General features: G+C 64.8%; 1 protein-coding gene across 1 annotated transcript in view; it reads left to right on the top strand.

Moving 5' to 3' along the window:
• The first annotated feature begins 346 nt into the window (after positions 1 to 346).
• Positions 347 to 6,263, top strand: part of LRRC4B (leucine rich repeat containing 4B) — a 36,410-nt gene continuing 30,493 nt past the window's right edge. Inside the window, exon 1 of the mRNA XM_053659738.1 lies at positions 347 to 371. The gene's annotated coding sequence lies outside the window, so the exon portion shown is untranslated. The remainder of the gene's footprint in view (positions 372 to 6,263) is intronic.

Genomic DNA, 6,263 nt, shown 5'->3' with positions numbered 1-6,263 from the left:
AGGGGGAAGGAAGGAGGGGAGGCTGGAAGGAAGGAAGCGAGGAAAGAAAGAGGGAAAGAAAGGAAGGCGAGAAGGAAGGCGCGCGGCGGGCCGGCGGGCGCCGGGCGGGCGAGCAGGCGGAGCGGCCCCGCGCCCCGCGCCCCGCGCCCCTCGCTTCGCCGCGGCGGCGGCGGCGGCGGCGGCTGCCGGAGCCCCCGCCCCATCCCGGAGCCGGGGCGGGGGGCGAGCGCGCGCGCCCCGGGCCGGCCGCAGCCCCGCCCCCCGCGCCTCCCCGCAGCGGGCCCGCACCCCGCGTCCCCGCGCCTGGCTGGGGGGGTCCTCCCCCCGCGGGCCGGGCATGCTGCCCCCCGGAAGGAGCCCCTGTCCTCGCTGTGAGTAGACGCCGAGGGGCGCCGGGCCAGGGCGGGGGGCGGGACCGTGGGGGGCGCGTGGGGGGCCTTCTCTAATTAGGGGGCCGCGGTCGCGGGCCTCCTCCGGGATGGGGGGCGGCGGCAGAGGACAGTGGGAGGGGCCTGGTGGGGAGCCGTGGCGCGTGGGGGAGGCAGCCGTGTGTGTGGGGGGGCTCTGCCTGGGGGGGTCGCCGCTGCCTGGGGACCCGCAGGGGTGGGGGTGCACGTCCCGCGGCCGCTGCGCATCCAGCTGTGGGGCGGAGGATGCGGGCTCGCGGTGGGGGGGGCTCGCGGTTGTAGGTCTGGGCCCCCCTTTCTGGGGCGGGAGTTCGGGTTCTACCCCCCCATTGCCCCTCCCACCCTCTACACCGCTGCTGCTTGGGGCGGGGGGAGCACGCCAGTGATTGGGGGGGGCGAGGCGGGCACGGGGTTTCCTTGGTGACCGCGCCTGGAAGGAGCGGTTGCCTTGGCAACCGGGGAGAACCGGGGAGTTTGGGAAGTGAGAATGGGAAAGATGGAGGGGGAGACTGGGGAGCGAGACAGCCCCCTCCCCAATCTTCAGCCCTCCTCCCTCGGGGCGCCCCCTAACCCCTGCCGGTCAGCAGCCGAGCCCTCTTCCCAAGCCCCCCTTCCTTGACCCCATTCTGCTCCCGGGCCTCTCTCCTTGGGCACGTGTCACCCCGGGACCACTACCTTCCTCCCTCGGTCCTCGGCCCTCTCTTTTCGGGGGTCTCCCCACCCCCCGCTTGCTGCCCTCTAGAGTTTTCCCACCCTCACGCCGCTGTTCTGGGGCCTTCCAACTGCACCCCGTCTTCCCCTCAGTGCCCACCGTCTCTGACTCCTCCCCCTGCAGACACCTCCCTTTCTCCAGGAGACCCCAACTTCAGCCCCTCTCTCTCTGCCGGGACCCCCTTCTACGACCTTCCTTCACGCAGCGCCCCTGTCCTGGTGTCTTCACCCCGGGGGGGGGCTCCCCAATCCCAGACCTCCCAGTGCCAGGGCCCGCGTCCCCGGAACCTCTGCTCCTCCAAACCTCAGCTCCTTCCAACTCCCCATCAGTCCCGGAGCCAGAGGCCCGGGCTCGGTCCAGGGTTCTGCCCACGTTTCCAAGCCCCCTCTTTCATGGGCTCCTGCCAGGCTCTCTCCAGGGCCCGAGTCCCGCGGCCCGGACGCCACCTCGCCCGCCCACCCCGTCCCCTTCTCCCTGACACTCCCACCTGACCCTTCGCTCCCCACCCCCACCTCCGCTTCTCCCGCCCTGCTCCCTTCAGCCTCAGCCCGAGGAGGCTTTCTCGGGTGGGGAAGTCCCCTGGGGAGAACCCAGCTGGGAAGGGGGAGGGGGAGCCTCAGGGCCGCCCCTCAGCCCCCACCCCGCCCCCTCCCCAGCTGGGAGCTGCGGTCGAGCCTCCGCAGCGCCCCATTGCTATGCGCCGCACATCCCGAGTCACGGCCGCGCAGCCGCCAGACGGAGCTCGGGCTTCAGTGGCAGCTGGGAGTAGCCAGAGTCGCTTCCCTCCGCGTCCGGGCAGCCGGGAGCATCCTCTCCCCCCCCCCAAAAAAAAACCCTCCCCCTTCCAGGACCAGGACCAGGACCAGGATCAGCCCCTCCCTCTTCCTGTAGCATCTTCGGTCTCCGCGCTTTTTCTAACCTGCATCGCGCAGCCTCCTCTTCCCCTTCCCACCTTCCTCCTGCTCTTTCTTCCCTGGGTGTCCTGTGATCCTGGCCACCTGCCTGTCCATGGCCCTCGGAAGGAGGAACAGAGGGTGGAGCAGCAGAAAGGACCGAGAGAGACTCTCGGACGAGGCGGGGAAGGTGGGACTCGGAGAGCCCAGACACTGAGAGAGAGGGGTCCTGCTGACAAACACTCACACACACACACACACACACACACACACACACACGGAGTTACTTAATTTCCAAAAGAAACGGAGAGTCGGGGAGACTGGGCAACACCGTGGGCGCGCACAGCGGAGGCGGAGGAGCAGGGGGGATGAGGCACAGCGTGTGACGGCCAGAGGGACCCGGATCAGCCACAGGCGCAGGGTGGGAGCGCGTGAGTGAGGGACACAGAGGCCCGCGGAGGCAGAGGCGCACACGCGTGCACACACAGAGTCAGTCGCGGGCGGCCAGAGGCCCCGAGTGGCATCAGAGGCCCGGTCACACCCGTGGCTGCGGCGCCCGGAGTGAGCCAGGGGCCGGCGGGAAGCCCCGGAGTGCGGCGCGCGCACAGAGAGACTCAGGCGCAGCCCCTCACCCCGAGGCCTGCGGGAGAGACAAAGGCGGCCCCTCACGGAGGGAGGCGCTGTCCCGAGAGCTGGACTGGGGACCTCGCAGTCACGGAGAGACGCGAGCGAGAGGCACACGAGGGGGCCTCAGGGAGGCGGTGGTGCAGCCTGGCGCTGCAGATGCGGTCGCGAGGCCCAGCGCGAGGCGCGCACCTGTGAGCTGGAGCGGGGGCCCAGCCCCACCGGACCCCCACCCTCGGTCCCAGCCGGAGGCAGTGAGGAAGTCAGAGCGCCCCCAGTGGGTGTCCTTGCCAGCCCGGAGGACAGCGGGATTGAGTAAGACCTTAGGCATTGAAGGGCCCAGACACATCTCTCGAAAGTAGAGCCGGGGCTACGCGGACGGTGCACGCGCCCCCTCGCGCGCACGCGGAGGCCGAGCTGAATCGTGAGCCCCCTCCAGGGCCCCGGTTCCACGCCCCGCCCGGCCGCAGCCCCCCCCCCCCCGCCTCTGCCTGCCCTCCTCCCCACCCCCACCGCTCACCTGTCGGGCCAGCTGGGACCATCGTCATTTCTCCAGTCTTTCCTCTCTCCCACACCTCCCTGGGCAAGTATGTGTCCTGAGGTGTCACCTGGACCTCCTGTCTGTATGGAGTCCCTCACCCGTCTCCACCCGTCCCGTCCCTCAGCCCGTGCCTTCCTGTCCTCACCTGTCTTTCTCTCTCTCGCCCCATCTGCTGGGAAACCTGCCTCTGGTTCTGCCTAGTTTAGCGGGTCTCTGGCCACTGTCACGCTCCTTTACCTCCCGCTGGGCTTCCTCTCTTTTCTGCCCTGCCCGCACTGGCCCCCCATCCCTGAGCCTGTCCACAGGTGTCCCGCGGTCCGCGAGTGTGATTTCCCCCAGGGCTATTGATGGGTTTCATTTGTCACTAACTATTTTCAAATAAATTAGCAATTTCACATAAGAATCCATTCTCACCCTGGCTGGTGTGGCTCAGTGGCTTGAACACCTGACCTGCGAACCAAAAAGTCGACGGTCGGATTCCCACTCAGGGCACGTGCCTGGGTTGCAGGCCAGGTCCCCCATGGAGGGTTCGTGAGAGGCAACCACACATTGATGTTTCTCTCCCTCTCTTTCTCCCTCCTTCCCCTCTGTCCAAAAATAAAGAAATAAAATCTTTTTTTAAAAAATCCATTCTCCATTCTCATCCCAGGAAAAGGAAACTCTGACCAGGGTGATGGATAAGGAGACCTGCAGAGGCGATCACTCACAGACAGGGAACCTTTATGTTATTCTCGAGAAATTAATAGAATGTCACGTCCATTACTTCTCCAAAAACAATCCAAATGACCAGCTTTTTAATTTTTTTTTAAAGATTTGATTTCTTTTGATTTGCAGGCCAGCACTTAATCCACTGAACCACACCAGCAAAGGCCAAACATTTGATCTCTTCATTTTTAGAGAGAAGGGAAGGGAGAGAGAGAGAGAGGAAACATCTGTGTGTGGGTGCTTCTTGCGCGCCCCCTACTGGGGACCTGGCTGGAAATGCAGGCATGTGCCCTGACTGGGAATCAAACCGGTGACCCTTTGGTTCTCAATCCACTGAGTCACACCAGCCAGGGCAGATTACCAGCTTCTTCTGAAACACACCCCCACCGAAACCCCAGCAGCAGGCCACCAACCCCTCCCCTGCTCTCATTCACTGCAGGGCCCATCTGTCTCCCCTGCTGACCCCCAGTCCGCTGGCTGGGCCTTCCACCTTGACCTTACTCTTCCCCTTCCTGCCCACGTGGCACACTTGTTGCCTTATCACTCCCCCTACACTCCTTCCCTGGGTTTCCTTCCAAACTCGCAGCCCATTGGCCGGGGGGCTCTGCCCACCCCTCGTCCTCCATCATCCTGGGTCAGGGTTGCCCTAGCTCCCAGCTGCCCTGGAACTGGGCCCTGCTTTGGGACCAGGCTGCAGAGTGTAGGCAAGTAAGTGCCCCTCCAACCCTGGCCACCTGATTGGCCACCGCGGGCCCTGCCAATGTTCCAGAGTCCGTGTTGCATGAGGCCACCACGTTGCCACCCGTCCTCCGTGGGTTGGCTGCCGGGCCAGCCGCAAACCCTGCGCGTGTGTCCCTGGCATGGGTGTGTCAAGTTGCCAGATTGCACACCAGCCCCAGGTGGGAGTCGGTGTCTGCGTGTGTGTGTGTGTGGAGCAGAGATGCACTGAGACGTTCATCTAGCTGAGCGCAAATCCCAGAGGACAGAGGGCGGGCATGGTACTCACATCACTGCAGTGACAGCCCGGGACCCTGCTCCAGAGGTCTCAGCTCAAGGTCAGGGGGCAGAGCCAACAGCCACCTTGTCGGGTGCAGGGAGCCTGTCCCCATTTTGTGTCTGGGAGAGTAAAGAGGAACAAACTTGTCTCTTAGGCCAGGAACCCTCCACCCTCCACCCTCCACGGGAAGAAACCCTTCCCCTCCCCTTCCCGGTCCCTGAAAGCCGGGTGGCTCCGCCACACAGTGGCAGGAAAGTAAGCAGAGAAGCAGGATGCCCCTTGTTGCCTGGAAACCTACTCGCTACAGTTGTCATGGCAGGCGGGGGCGGAGGGGCTGCATGGAGTCCTGGGAGATGGGCTGTCCGGGGCCCTGCAGTTGAGGGGCAGGGTTGGAGCCTGTCCCCACCCCAGGAGTTCGCTGGGTCCCCAAGAGGCCTGCTGAGGGTGAGAGAGCTGGGTCCTGGTGGGCGAGTGGGGAGCCCGTGTGTGACCCAGATGGTAGTGGGGCTGGGGGAGGAGCCGCAGGCGCGTCTGGAATTGCCGTCTTGGCTGCGTCCCCCAGAACCTCTCAGTCCGAGGTCCTGCCCTGGGCGCTGACTGACGCAAAGGTCAGCCCCAAGTCTCCTGGAACGGGGAGGGGAGCAAACCCCAGGTACGAAGGCAGAGATGGGTCCCCCTCCGGCCCTAGAACCCTCGCATGCAGGGCAGGAGGCAATAATGATGACCTCACATCCCGGAGCGCCTCCCAGGAGCCAGGCTGCGTGCTGAGCACCCCGCAGGAATCCATCCCTCTGCCCGTTCACTCCTCCCGGCTGCCCTGCGCGGGAGGCACCGTCCTCACTTGTAGTGGTGTTGTGGACTAGTTTTACACCCACATAGTGGAGAAACTGAGGCACAGAAACACGGGCCCTTCGCCCGAGACCAGGGGGCTGGAAGTGGCAGAGCTGGGGCTGCAAGCCCAGGCTTTCCCCAGCGGTGACCCCCGCTTTCCAGAGGGGAAACTGAGGCCCAGAGAAGGAAACACCAGGCCCTCCCAGGGGGAAGCAAGGATGGTGCTCATTGTGACCGTTAGACGCCTAGTACCAGCAGACTCCATGAGGACTGGCGTTTCAAAGAGACTCAGGAGTTGCTCCAACCCAGAGGCTCCAGCCTCCCAACCCTGAGGCTCTCTCAGCTCCCCAGGGAAAGGGCCTCCCCACCCAACTCTCACAGCGGAATTTGATGGCGGGCAGCATCTAATCCATGTCCGGCCGCAGGGAGAGGCACAGACCCTAAGGACCCCCCCCAACCTGTGATGAATGAGCAGTTTTGAATTCAGCCCGAAAGACTGGAGTTATGCTTGGGAAGCAGGGGACAGAGTCACAGGATGAGGAAAGAGCTTGTT

This window comes from Artibeus jamaicensis, unplaced genomic scaffold, assembly GCF_021234435.1.
Source record: "Artibeus jamaicensis isolate MK-2021 breed Jamaican fruit bat unplaced genomic scaffold, CSHL_Jam_final scaffold_804, whole genome shotgun sequence".
NCBI classification, from domain to species: Eukaryota; Metazoa; Chordata; class Mammalia; order Chiroptera; family Phyllostomidae; genus Artibeus; species Artibeus jamaicensis.
Note: the sequence above shows the minus strand (reverse complement) of the source record. Positions and strands in the feature narration are given on the sequence as shown.